Source organism: Canis aureus, chromosome 2 (assembly GCF_053574225.1).
Source record: "Canis aureus isolate CA01 chromosome 2, VMU_Caureus_v.1.0, whole genome shotgun sequence".
Taxonomy (NCBI): Eukaryota; Metazoa; Chordata; class Mammalia; order Carnivora; family Canidae; genus Canis; species Canis aureus.
Window position 1 is genome coordinate 38,517,751 of NC_135612.1, and position 14,455 is coordinate 38,532,205.

Genomic DNA, 14,455 nt, shown 5'->3' on the forward strand with positions numbered 1-14,455 from the left:
TAATGCATAGAATAGGGTGGAAGGGAAGCTTTGTGTCTTCTGATGCCAGATATAAAAGCCAGTCAGCTTCTACCTTGGCTCTCTTGAAGAAGACTTTCCTATGCTCCCTCTTAGAGCCCTCAGCTTCCATAGAAGAAATCCATCTGCCCTGACCTGTGGGTGATTCCCACCACAGTGCCAGGCATGTCAATGAAGAAGCATCTTGGCAGCTGGCCCCCAGGTCCTCTAACCTTCCAGACCTTCCAGCCAAGACCCCAAACATTGGTGAAGCAGAAAGAAACCATCCCTTCCAGGACCCATCAAAATTCTTACCCACAAAAGCAATGGTTGTTGCTTTAGAGCATTATGTTGGGGGTTGTTTGTCACACAGCAATAGTAACTGGAACAAGCATGGTTTCTTTAACCTAAGAAATGACTCACCTAGTGCCCAAAGAAAAATGATCTCTTTCAATCCTGGGAAAGAGGAAACCAATGATGGTAGCCTTAGCTCTGAGGTCTGGACTATGGGTAAGGGTAAAGTGTGAAGGGTTTTCCATGGTAAAAGGGGACTTACTCCATGTTTGAGGGGCTCACTTGAGACTTGCCTGGTGCTCACAGCTGCCTAGTGGGTGCATTCAGGGACACCAAGTGGTGAGTTCTTTGCCTCCTCAGAGCCTCCCCTGACAAAATGGGTGCAGGCCATTGTTCTGGATGCTTGTTTCCATGCCACCCTTTGATCTGGAACTTGAGTCATTTAGGATCCTTGAAGTCCAGCCTCCTCCTGAATGACTGGGAGTATGACCTTCCTAGGCCTGGCCTCTCTGACACATTCTCCAAAATTCCATGCTTCCACAGCTTCTCTCTCATAACATTATTTGATTTGAAAAACACCAAAAAGCTGATTATTGATATTCTCTCCAGGAAAAGAACCATTTCTTTGCTCTTCTGCCAATGCTTGCCTCTACAGACAGGTTTTCTCTATTTACTTGTTGTGACAGCTGTTGCTAATTATTTACTGTATTGATCAGCTCTTGCTGTGAAACAAGGTAGCCCCAAACTTGGTGCTTCAGTATAACAATGAACATTTGCTATGACTCCTGGTTTCTGTGGATTTGGGAGTGGCTAAGCTGGGAGGTTCTGGCGGGGGGTCTCTCTCATGAGACTGTAGTCACAACGTTGGGACTGCGGTCATCTGAAGACCTGACTGGGGCTGGAGAATCTGCCTCATAGTGGTTCGCCCACATGGCTGGCACGTCCGTAACAGTTGTCTGTTCCTTCCCACTTGGTCCTTTCCATGGGCTGCCAGAGTGTCCTGACAACATGGCAGCCAGCTTCCCCAACCTGGAGCATGGGGTCTAGAGCGAGAGCCAAGTGACAGCTAGCCTTTGTCTGAAGTCCCTTCTGCCACCTCCAGATCATTGGCTCTTCTGAGACTTGCTATGTTGGGCCCAGAGTCAAAGGGAGAGGGGTAGGGGTGGTGGAGATTAAGCTCTATCTTTTGAAGGGAGAAATGTCCAAAAATTTGAGGACATCCTGCAATTTTATGCTAAGCAGCAAGATAACTGGCTAAAAGAGGGCATTTCTGACCCTCCCCTGAAGCGAATGGAGATTAGTTAGATGGAAGCAGAAGTTGTTGGGTGAGACTTGCCAAAAGTTTTGTAAGAATGGGAAGAAACAGATGGCATTTGCCCTATGCCTCTTCCTCCTGCTGACTGCTGGGGATGTAAATGTGATGGTTTGTGCTCTAGCAGCCATTTTATGAATATGAGCCAACCCCAATGCTGGAAGGCATACGCTACAAATCAAAGAGAAAACTAAATGGAACTTGAGTCCCTAGTGACAATCATGGAACCTCCCATAATTTACTCAAATTGTCTAATGCTGAACTTATTTTATAGGGAGGGGAACTAGCAGTTCTTGATATTTATGCCAGGTTTACTAATAGATGAACACAGATCATAACCAATAAATTCATTATTGTTCTTTCTTCAAGCCTGGCTTGCATAGGACTCATCATTGTATTTCTGGACCCTCCTCTTACATGTTCTTCTGCAAATTGGGTGGCCTTCTTGGTATCTGTAAGTTAAGTTGCTGAAGGAACTGATTGATTCAGATAATCAAAATAATCCATTTAGGCACAGCCTCTCATGTCAGACTAAGCCATAGGTCACCTAAGGATGGAGAAGTTTGAAGTCTGGGCCCTCTCCTGATCTACTCACCTGTGGCCTCTGGGAATAGGTAACAATGTGCTGATTTCTGCCTAGGGAGGAGGGCTTTGGGGAATGGGAAGTGGCTGTGCTCCATTGTGGGAGAGAGAGGCTGCACCAGGGGAGCTCTGAATCTGCCACCATGTCAGAGGTCCAGGTCCGCCCCCACAGGACCCTCACTTCATTCAACAAGCCAAGTCACCTTCATTTTTATGACCTGACATCCGGAGTCAGACAGCAATACTTCCCAACCAGAGTCCATGGATTGGGGCAATCAGAAGGCCTACTCAGATTCAAGAGGAGGAGACATGGACTCCACTTATTGATGGGGAAGTAGAAAGGTTCTAGAAGAACACATGGAATGGGAGACATTACCATGGCATTCTTTAGGAAGTACAACCCACCACAGAGAGTATGTGTGCCTGAGGCCCTTCACTGCTAAAATTGGAAGGTATCTCCTTCTAACACAGTTCACAGGACATGGGAGAGGCCTGAATGCCATGGCTCAATCCCCTTCCTTCCTTTCAGGAAACCAAAGTTCTTTTTGAAAAAGGGATATTTTTGTTCTTTTTCAAGATAAGCTGTAATTTTACAAGTGCCAAGGTGAGATATGCTTCCCCTACAGAACATGGGCTGTGTGGAACTGGGCCCATCAGGGGAGGGATTACTGTGGTTGAAGAATTAGCTCCTAAGATTGCATGGCCCTTCCCGAGGGAGGTGCTGAAAGTGACCCCGACTCAGAGCCTTGCTCCCCCTGGAAATGTCCCCCAAGGGCCTCTGATGCAGAGGTAGGGGGGAAGAATCCTAAAATCTCTGACTTTCCCAGCCTCCCCTGGTGCTGGGCATGCCTCATGACTCCATTGGGACCAATGGGATCTTAGGACCCATGGAGAGAACTACCATGGTCAAGAAACCCCACACAGGGACAGGTGAACCCTTGTCACCTTCTTTAGAATCTGCCAAAAGCTTGAGGAGCCCCCATATCTACTTACTTCTGAGCTGCTTTTATGAGAGGAAATGGAGCTCTTCTCTTCCTGAAGCAGTCTGAGTTGAGTTTTCTGGGACACACAGACTCACTCCAGTGTGATTCCTGGACCAGGCACGGCCTGTCTGCAAGGAAGCAGAGCCCTTGGGAGGCCTGGGTGGGGGTGGGGGGCAAGTCCTGGGGAAGGACTATAGTTGGATTAGTGCCCTTAGAAGAAGAGGAAGAAATCGGAGAGAGTTCTTTTTGACTCTGACTACCACAGCAAGAAGGTGGCCATCTATAAGCCAGGAAGAGAATTCTCATGAGACACCAACACCTAGATCTCGGACTTCCAGCTTCCAGAACAGTGAGAAATAAATGTCTGTTGTTTGAACCACCCAGTTGATGGTATTTGGTTATAGCAGTCAGAGCTGCCTGAGATTCCCTGTGATGCTGGAATCATTATCCCATCGCACAGGGGGAAGGCATCTCTGAGAGGTACAGTGGGCCACACGAAGGCCACATCCAGGGCCTAGGTTAGAGCCCTGTTCAGATTCCAAGACCAGTTTATAAAGTTAGAAATGCCTTAGGCTGCAAGTAACAAAACCCAGCCAACAGTCACATAGAATAGAGGTCTCCTACAACAAGATGCCAGGAGGTTGGCTTTCCCAGGGCTGGGAGAAGCCGCTCAAGGGTGCTGACAAGGGCCCAGCTCCTTCTCCCTGACCGTCTGCCCTCCTTTAACGTTGGTGTTCTGCTGTAGAGACAATGGCTACAGCTTCAGGTCCCCAGTTAGGGCTAGAAGCCGGGGGAGGGTGTTGGGAGCACATGACTCGTTTTCTCTGTGTAGCAACTTTCCCAGAAGACTTCTGCTTCACTTTACTCAGCCGCGTCAACAATAAGGGAGACTGAGGAAGCAAGTCTCTGACTTCCCTGTTCTTGTGGCAGGAGGCAGCCTGGGACAGGGGCCCAGGATGCCCAGCGTCAGCCACCCCCAGCCTCTTGTTACAGATCCTGTTTTCTGATTCAGAGTGTTTGCCAACTTGGGACAGTCGGGGGAGCTCATTCAAATTTGCCATCCTCTGCGAGGTTTAATTGGATACCTAACAAATGAGCATGCTCTGATATGTGGGTGCTTATTTTCCTAGTGGGAAGGGGTAGAGAATGAAATGTTCCCAAATCCCCACCTCTGCCCTCCTCCAGATTTCCTGGGTTTTCTTTTTTTTTTAATAATAAATTTATTTTTTATTGATGTTCAATTTGCCAACATACAGAATAACACCCAGTGCTCATCCCATCAAGTGCCCTCCTCAGTGCCCGACACCCATTCACCCCCACCCCCCGCCCTTCTCCCCTTCCACCACTCCTAGTTTGTTTCCCAGAGTTAGGAGTCTTCATGTTCTGTCTCCCTTTCTGATATTTCCTACCCATTTCTTCTCCCTTATTTCCAGGGTTTTCTTGATGAGGGTTGCTGGCTTGTTCGTCAGAGAGCTGTTGGGGACCCGGGATTGTCAAGTTTACCATGAGCTTGGATGAGGCAGCTGTAACCCCACAGAGCCTTCTTACAGGGCAGACAAGGGATCCCCTGGATCTAAAGGGAGAACACCCTCTGGTCCTCCCTCCAGCTATGCCCTATGCTTCTAGCTTATCCCACTAAGATGAATGGTCCTGCATAGGATCACCCTAAAGCAGACCATTCACTTGGAGGGAAGTTCTTTGTACATAGTTGTTTCCTGGTTGAAGGCACAGCCCCGCACACCCGGCTCCTCACGTGCTCTTACTGTCCTGTTGGTTTACCTTGTGGTTTCCCTACGCTGCTCATATCACATCAAGGCCTCACCAGCCACCCCCTGTGGGCATGTGGGCACCCTTGCCTTTGTGACCAGTGTAACCCAGATCCCTTCAGGTTAGCTGGATACACATACAGAGTTGAACATCTCTCCTGAAAGCCAGAGAAGCTGCAGTGTTCTCATGTGCAGTACAGTCATAAAGTTAATTTAGGTCCAGGAGTGTTGGTTGATTGTAGGCATGGAGGTTGGTTGATTGTGCTTCTGGGCTAAGTACCCAGGGGGCCAAAATGCAGAAGGAACTCATGGCTGGAATGCCAAACCCTGTGCAGACAGAAGACAGCAAAATTTGGAAGAGCATGAAGGGGCATTCAGGGAAGCTGAGGTGTGTGCAAGGCTGAGTTTGTAGGGTTAGTGGGAGTTTGTGGGTCCCCTTGGGGACAGAGGGAATTCAGGTGTGATAGGAGAGACAGCCCAAGATCATCAAGGTATGCTCCCAGGTGGAGGACGGTGCTCTAGGACTCACCTGATGCTTGCTGATGGCATGGGCCCCAAGTGGGGCAAGGGCAGACAGTCTTGTTACACTGGCCACAGGTGCAAAGGCAAGAGCCTGAGTGGAAGGCTCTCAGGGGAGTCGGTGTGCTGACCCAGGCAGCTAGATGTGCTGACCCTGGTGCAGAGGGGGCACAGGAGGGAGAAAGAAGGTTGAGATGCTCAGAAAGGGCAAGGGGAAAAGGAGTGAGGAGTGGGAGGAACCTCAGGGATGGCCTAGAGAAACACACCTTGAGGGGATGGATCCTTCAAGCCCAGGCTCTGCTGTGTGATGCTAGGAATCTCATGAACCTCTGAGGCTGCTTCCCCATCTAAACAGCGCAAAAACACCTGCTGTGAGCGGAGCATCAGATAATGTGCTATTTCCATGTGGGTATGGCGTCTGCCACGCGGCAGGTGCGCATACCACGGCAGTTATCTTCCCTCCTTCAAATCTGGGGTCACCATTAGTCACCAGGTGACCTGGAGACCTCTTTCATCAGGTAAGGTCAGCCCTCTCCCTCCGCATGAGACCCCAGGGAATCCGAGTCTGACCGTGACTCTGGCTGTGGCCCCAGCAAGGGCAGCATTTGCACCGAGCAGCCTCAAGGCCCCTGGGCGGCGGCACGGGGAGCAGATGCCGGCAGCTGCTGCTCACCCCACAATGTGGCTTTTGTCAGCCCGGGTGGCAGTGGAGCCCGGGAAGGATCGGTGCTAGGGACAATTCCTGGGACTCGCCGAGCCCGGCTGAGAGTGCTCAACAAAGCAGCCTGTAGCTGCTGCAGAGAGGCTCGGGGCAATTGCTTTTGTTATGCAAACAAAGGAGGAGGTTCCCAGCAATCTCCCCCTCCTCGACTCTGCTAACTGTTTGTGATGCAGATGAAGTAAGGTCTCCAGGCCCCCACCCGCCCTCCCAGAACTCGTCCTGCTCCTCCCCACCAACCTCCCCAGTGAGGCCGGGTGAGCCTGCCTGGGCTGTGTGGGCCTGGACCCAGCTCTCATGGGGACTCTCAGTCCAGCCAGGAGGTGACAGGACCAAAGAAAAGAAGCAGAGGCAGAAGGACATTACCTCAATTTGTGCAACCAGCCGGGAAGAATGAGACCAGGCAGCTGGGAGAGGCCCCTCTGAGCAGGCGCCACTCAGGCTGAGCTGGCCAAGCTGGGGACAGTGTCTGGACTTGACAGACTTGGTGGCAGAGGGACTGTGGGTCCCCTGGTTCCAGGGGCAGGCTGGCTGGTGTGAGGAGGGCCCATCCCTGAGTTCACGGGCACTCAGAGCTTGAAGGGGGTTCCGGGGCTGCACCTGCCTGCCCAAAAGACAGATGCTACAGTGATTTGGCAGATTTCCAAATTTCTCCAAGCCTCAGTTTCCTTGTGCATAGAAGTGAAGGGGGAACAGAGGACTAGTGAGGACAAAGCACATTGACAAGTCCTTGAAACAGGCAGTGACATTACTCTATGGACTCAACTGCCTGGATGTTAATACTTTGCTGAGGGCAAAAGGCAGTCTTAGCCCCACCCCCAGGATCCTGTAAGCCTACTTTAACGTATAAAAATTCCTTTAGAAATTTCCTTTATCTCTACCCACCAAGATCCATGTTGGCAATCATCCCCCAAGCACATGGCCCACCAATATACATCTGAAGGGTCTCATGACTCAGGTTTTATTAGCCGGTAATAAGTGACCTTTTCCCAACAATAGCTAGCTCCCTCAAGGTCCTGGAAACCTTGCTTCCAAAATTATTTAGAGAGTAAGCTATCCCCAAACCCCTCCTAACTCCCAGGTATATAATCAGCCACCCCTCACAGGTGAGCAGCAGCTTTTCCTACCCATGGGTCCTGTCCCGGGGCTTTAATAAAACCATGATTTTGCATCAAATGCGTCTCAAGAATTCTTTCTTGGTCGTCGGCTCGGCTCCGGACCTCACGCCACCAAACCTCACCTTTATTCCAAAACTTCATCAGAAGGAAGAGAGTAATAACCTCCTGCACAGGGTTGTGGAGAGACAAACAAGATAATCCAGACACGATGTCAGGTCAGGGCCGGCACATTATAGGCATGCAATGGGTAATGATGATGGACAGCAGTTTGGCAACATTTACCAAGTTTATAAACTCACACACTCATTTCCCAATAATGCTATTTCTAGGGATTTATTCTACAAATATTCTCCCATGTGCAAAATGACATATGTTCAAGCTTATTCTTCAAAGATTTGTTTGTAGCAGCCAGAGGTTAGAAACAGCCCAACTGTCCATTTGCAAGGGTTGGTTGTATGGTCCATGCATATAACAGAGTCCTCTTCAGCTTAAACACGAATGTGGGTGCTCCCATGTACCGACCCTGGGGACTGCACAGGGCCTGGGAGGGGTGGACCAGGCACCCTGCACAGCAGCACCCTAGGAAAGGAGTGGGGTTGAGTGGAGCAGGAGCCCCAGCTGCACTGGGCCCAGGGAAGAGGCAAGTGTGCCAGGAAGAGTGGTGTGCAGGCCCCAGGTGGTGGCAGTTATGCACACATACACACACACCTGGAGGCAGACATTCACTCTTGCAAAAAAAAAAAAAAAAAAAAAAAAAAAAACGAACCCAGCTTAGAGGGAGGTGGTTTACACAGCTCAGCAGTGCTGGAGTAACACAACCAGTCACCATAGCAACAAGCAGCAGTTGTAATTTGCAGAAGGCGGCTGCACCTAGCACACCAGGGAAAAACTACAGGCCCCCTGCAGGGCTGCCTTGGGGCCAGGACTCTGTAGCCCTGGGAGTGCCCTTGGCCCCATCCCTTGAGTCCTGGGCCTCAGTCTCCCCATCTGTAAAATGAAGACACACATGCACCTCTATGCCTGGGAGGAGAGAAAGAGCAAAAGGCTGGGTGTGAGCACAGCACGCTCTAGTGTGGGCCCAGGGCTCTACTGATGCAAAGGCTGTTAGCCTCCCACGGCAGGCCCACAGAGACAGCTCTGTCCCCTCTCTGTTCACCATTGCCCTCCTTAGAGTCGGCTGTGTGCAGCTCTGAATTTCTACCACCAAAGTATCTTCCAGATAAATAAATAATGACTACAGAAGAGGAAGAAGGCAGATTGTGTTTCCTTTAGGCAGGAAAGCGGCCCAGGGGGTCCTCTTTAAGAACACAGGTGCGAGGGATCCCTGGGTGGCGCAGCGGTTTGGCGCCTGCCTTTGGCCCGGGGCACGATCCTGGAGACCCGGGATCGAATCCCACGTCGGGCTCCCGGTGCATGGAGCCTGCTTCTCCCTCTGCCTGTGTCTCTGCCTCTCTCTCTCTCTCTGTGACTATCATAAAAAAAAAAAAAAAAAAAAAAAAAGAACACAGGTGCGAGTCCCCTGCTTTCCAAGCTTCTTGCCCCTGCTCCCCTCCCCCAGCCCTTCCAGAAACTGCACTCATCCTACCACCCCTGTCTCCCCCAGGAAGGCACCGCCCAGACCACTGGCCTTGCCTCAGGGTGTGAAACCAAGCTCCCAAGGGCCATCTGTGGCTACGCTGGGTGGGCTCAGCACCATCCAGACTTGACCATGCCAGGAGGGGCAGCAAGTGATCCCTGACATCTATGTGTGGCAATCCCAGCCCAGCGGGCCTCCCCACTCCCCGTCCCCGCCCCCATGTCCCCTGTCTAGGATGCACAAGGCTCCTTTTTCCCTGTTGAGACTGGCCTACAGATGGATACAGGGAGCAAGAGCAAGCAGGGATGGTGGTGAGCTTTGTGGAGGGGAGGAGCCCAGAAGGGCCTCTGTCTATGCTTCCTCCTCATTTGCTGCCTGGCAGGGTGCAGGCCAGGTTGACTCCAGGTGGTGGTCCCTGACACCCTCTTCCTTACCACAATCTCACCAATACCCCTCAACTTACTCATCAGGCCTGTCCCCACTTCCCCTCAAGACCCCACTCTCTCCGCCTTGCTGTGCTCCTGCAAGTGCTAGGGGCTGCAGTTAGGACAAGCCGGCTCCGGTGGTCAGCAGCTTAGTTCTCAGACTGGGAGCAGGAGGGCAGGGAGGGTGAGCTGCACTCAGTATGCAGCAGTCACTACTTTAAATCACCTTTAAAAAACGGTTAAGTACAAGAGGATGATGAATAGCATAGAAAACCCATGTGACATTCTACGTAAATGAACCTTATGCAGGTGGGTTGGCAGGATGCCCTCTTGGATCTTATTTGTTCTCAGGTATTTGGAGGGTGGTGGGTTTGGGGAAAAGTCTGAGATCCCCCCCCATAGTGTGAATTGGCATCCCCAAGCACAAACACCTGTGCTAGCACATGATCCCCAGTCACCTCAGACATACTTTTGTCTTCTGCCAAGGGATTTCAGGGTTGGGCAGAGTGGTTTTGAGTGGGGAGGCTCTGAAGGAGCCTGAGGTCCCCTACTTATTCTCTAAAGCCCCTCTTCCAGCCAGATGGGTCTGGGCAAGGTGCGGGGCCCTGGGGCCCTGGCATAAGCCAGCCCTCGGCACAGTGATTCCTGTGGACCTGACTTAGGGGCTGCCCACAGTCATGTTAGGGGTATGACCTCTCTATGCTGTATAGTAAATAACCAAATATATCCCCTGTGGTCTTGAGCAAACCAAGAATATCTGGCCTGGCCTAATGACAGAAATATTGTGAGAAATTAAGCCTCTGTCATTTAGATATCAATTCTATTTTTAGGTTGAACCTGTTTAAGGATTATGTTTCTTTCATCCTCATTGTCCACTCTCACTGTTCTCCTGCGGGCACTTTGAAGCTTTTGGGACAAATGTGCAACCAGGTTTTGGTGGCCTTGTGTGAGATCCAAGGGAACAGGCTGAGACCCCTGCTCAGCTAGATGCTTCCAGCTCCTTATGCCCAACTAGCCTTGGAGAATTTCCTCCATTTCTTGATGTCTTTCCTCCACCCCCAGGTTCTGTCGCTCACCTGGGTCCTAGGGCTAATGATGCTCTAGGCCTTCTGATTTTGCCTTGACAGTGGGCATTGTAGAGGGAACAAGGTGCCAGAAGCTTCTCTACTCGCATCTGACAGAGAAATCCCTGGGACCCCACAGCAACAGGGCCCAGAAATGAGTGTGCTCCATCTCACCTCTGCGCCAGGGACCAGGCGGAATACCAACTCTGAACTGGGCTGTGGAGGCTATGGCCACCCTGGCACGCATGGCCCGGCCACTTCGAGGCTGGTCAAGAGCCTGTCCTGCCACTGCTCCCCTGCCCACTCAGTGTCCAGGACCCCACCCACCTCCGCCTGGTGGGTGGCCAGGCTGCCTCACACTCCTAGAGAAGAGCCAGTGACTCCACTGGCATAGGGAGCTCTGCACCTTGAGTGCTTTGTGCATGACCCTGCTTTTCTCCCCCAGCAGCCTCTGCTGGACAGATGAGAAAGAACAGTGGCCCAGAAAGGTGACAGGTGGCTCCCCTGGCCACTTCCCTGCTGTTGACTCCAACCTTTCCTCCGTCCTCCAGGTACTCAAGTGACCTCACCTGATACCATAACTTCCCTTCTCTGGGAAAGAGTCCCGGTGTCCTGCTCTGCAGAACTCGTTCCTGGTGAGCTGGACTCAAGGCTGGGTTCAGGATCATTGAGCGACCCTCCAGTGAGACTGCATGTTACACTTGGCATGATGTACCACTTCTCCCAGCCTTCACACACCCTGTTCCCTGGCCTGGGCCCATGACACACTCCCTGGACATCATTTTTCTTTCCTGGGTGCTTGCTTGGCCTTCCTGGTCTCCCAGCAACCTGTGCAGTCCTACAGAGCTGTTTTTATTCATTTGCCCAACCAGCTTCCTATTAAGGCTATGGACTTCTTGGGAGCCACACTGGGCACAAGAGACCCAGCAGAGAGCTCACAGCATCTGGTGAGGGTCTGCCCACTGCCTCTGCCCCACGGTGCCCCCCACCCTCCCATCAAGCCCACAGAAAGACCCAGACCGGGCAGTGGGGAGGAGGTAGGGGTGGGGAGATGATTTCCAAGCCCAGAAGCTGTTCCTCACTTACCTTTCCCTGAGAATAGGGAGGTAGCCCTGAGAGTTCCTGTGGAGCCTGATAAGAGGCTGAGTGTCAGGAGCCCTCAGAGTTGGGTGGAGGCCTTTCTGCAGCACTCTAGGCAAGTCCACCTCAGCCATGATTCCCACCCACTTATCCACAGAACTGAAACAGGTTAAAATCTTGGGAGATTCGGGGGCACCTGGGTGGCTCAGTGATTGAGCGGCTGCCTTTGGCTGAGGTCGTGATCCCAAGGTCCTGGGTTTGAGTCCCACATCGGGCTCCCCACAGGGAGCCTGCTTCTCCCTCTGCCTATGTCTCTGCCTCTCTCTGTGTGTCTATCATGAATAAATAAGTAAAATCTTAAAAAAAAAAAAAGTCTTGGGAGGATCAGGCCCGGTTAAAAAGGCCCTTTGCCATTTTTTTTTTTTAACAGTTTAATGTAAATCCAACTCAAAAAGAAAACAAACTTATCTGAGGGTATTTTTCCCTAAATTAATTAATTAAATTGCTGTGTCAATCGAAAAGAAGCAGCAAAACAGACATCCCTCAGGATTTGTTTCTTGAATACTTGAGTGAATGAAAGCAATGCTCCTACTAGGCCTTGTCATGGATAACCCCAGGCTCTGGATGTTCCCTCCAAATGGCCTCATCTGGTAGGGACCAGCTGAAGGCCTGATAGCATCTCCTGGTGGGTCTGGAGGTCAGTCAAGTCCCTACGGACCATGTGAGTGCAGGGTCTCCGGCTGCAAGGTCCCAGAAGAATTGTGCAGCTAGGCGGTGGCAGCAGATGGGCTGTCCCCTCCTGTCCACGCAGTGTGGCGACCCCCACCAGGCAGGGGATGGTCGGTTCCTTCGGGCTGAGGGGCCTCTGCTTCTCGCTGATCAGGCCAAGTTACTCAGAGGAGAAGCATCTCCCTTCGCCCCCAGTGCTCTACTTGAAGAGGATGCTCAGGCAACTGTGATCACAGGTGTCCCCCAGCACCTCATCCTCCAAGGGAAGAACTGAGGAGGGTCGCCCTGCTCAGGGTTGCAACAAATCCTGGCTCCCAACTCTGGCCCAACCCCCATGTTCTGCCTCACAGGGACTGAAGGGGAGCAGGCTGTGCAGAAGGCCTGTGTTCTGGAGGCTGCCAGGGGTAAGGGTGAGAGGTAGGACATGCATCTTCCCTTCTGGGCACACATTTCATCTGTACCTTGCTCAGTGATTCGGTCATAGCGAGGAGCCGCCACGGGCAATGCTTCCCTGGCCCAGAAGGAAGATGGCCCTGGGTGAAGGCAAACCCCTTCTCCAGTGCCAGCTTCTGGAAACTCTGGAGCATCTCACATGACAAGGCCTGACTGCTGACCACCTGCTCTTTGGCGAGGCCCCCGCCAGCCCCAGCCAGTGCCGTAATGTCAGGATCTGGGGCTCCACAAACCAAACTTTATTTTGAAAAGGGATGAGAATAGGGTCATCCATATTTCATTTTGTCAATTGAGGGTGTTGCCCCCAAACAACCTCTATCTACTATCATCATTTCATTTAAAAAACAAAAAAAAAAAAGGATGTTTTTATGTCTGAAAAAAAGCCTTATATTAAAAAAAAACGGATACATTCAGCTTCATAAAAATTGACTAGGCTGCCCTTGGCTTCTTATTTTATGGACATCGGGGCTCTGTGAGGGGCCCCAGAGGCAGGCTGGGTTGGTCAGGCGGCAGAGAGGCCTAGTGATGCCAGGGCACCCTGCAGGCCCTGCTAGTGAGGGGGGTCTGGCTGCCAGTCTCTTGTTCCCAGTCCCAGGTTTCATCAGAAGCAGCCGGGCCAGCCTAGGTGTCTCTTGGAGAGCCCCTGGCCCCGGGGCTCTGGGGGCTGTTCAGGGTGCATCGTCCGTCTCAGGCATCTCTGGCCTCCATGGCCAGCATGGCTGGCTGGCCAGGCCTGCCCCAGATGCACGCGGGTGTGCCGAGCCAGCTACCGCACAGAGCTGCCTTGCGGACCTCCGCCGGGCAGACAAGCACGTGACAGCGGAGGGTGTGCCCCGACGCCTTCCTTCTGATCGGGACTCTGCATCCTCACATCGGGCTCCATGCAGCTGGAGCCTGGCCAGCCAGGGTTTGGGGGATCATGGAAACAGAAGAAAACAGAGTTGTAAAACAAGCGAAGGTCTCTTGTCCACCCAGCATGCTCGAACTGGGCTCCTTCTGGGGTCTGCCTGGCACCTAGGCCCCAACTTTTATCCCTGTCACTGGCCTCTTCTCCCCGAGAGGGCCTCTGAGCCCAGCATTCACAGAGCCTTGGCCTGAAGGCACAGAGAGGAGCTTTGGCTCTCTCTAGCTAAGGTGCCCACTGGGGCAGAGCCACGACCAGGGCCTGCCCCCACACACTCCCCTTTCCTTCCCAGTCCACAAGAAGGTTCTGACATCAGGCTTCCAGTCTGGGCCTGCCTGGCTGCAGGGAGGAAGGGGAGCCCCTGAACTCCCGAGTTTAACCACCCACAGGTGAGCATCAAGCGTGCGGCTTTTACACAAAACAGAAAAGAGCAAGAAGGCTCTGCCCATGTCCACATGGAGCCCACAGACCTGCTAGAAGACCCTCACAAACTAAAAAACAAAGCAACAAAAAATATTCAAACAAGAAAGCAGAGGCTCTGCCCCAGACCTGGTGTGTATGCCCGTCATTGTGTTCCTTTCCTTCCCAAACTCCTGTGGCCCTCCCCACAGGCTAGCGGTCTGTAGGCCCAGGGGACACACTCACACACTCATTCAGAGCCTCTGCCCCTTTTAGGCCTTGTGGCACTAGGTATGGGGCAGTTCCCTGCCAAATGCCCCCACCTGCTTCCTGGGCCTTCCTGGGCCTCTGTGCACCGCATACCTCTTCTCTGTGGTGGGGAGTGGGAGCGAAGGGAGCAGGCGGGGCCTGGGTCAGGGTTACTTCCTTGGGCTTACAGGGGAGTGTAGGGTGCTCCATCTGAGCCTGGGTCCAGGGTGACTGAAGATGCGAGGGAGTCACAGTGAATAGATAGAAGTGTTTCATCAGCAAAGTGT

General features: G+C 52.3%; 1 long non-coding RNA gene across 1 annotated transcript; it reads right to left on the bottom strand.

Moving 5' to 3' along the window:
* Window positions 1-4,522: 4,522 nt before the first annotated feature.
* LOC144290499 (uncharacterized) lies at window positions 4,523-6,712 on the bottom strand. The gene is made up of 4 exons (XR_013358114.1): window positions 6,538-6,712; window positions 5,720-5,800; window positions 5,464-5,607; window positions 4,523-5,261 (listed from the first exon to the last, which is right to left on the bottom strand). It is a non-coding gene; the product is annotated as an uncharacterized LOC144290499 (long non-coding RNA).
* Between the last annotated feature and the right edge of the window lie 7,743 nt (window positions 6,713-14,455).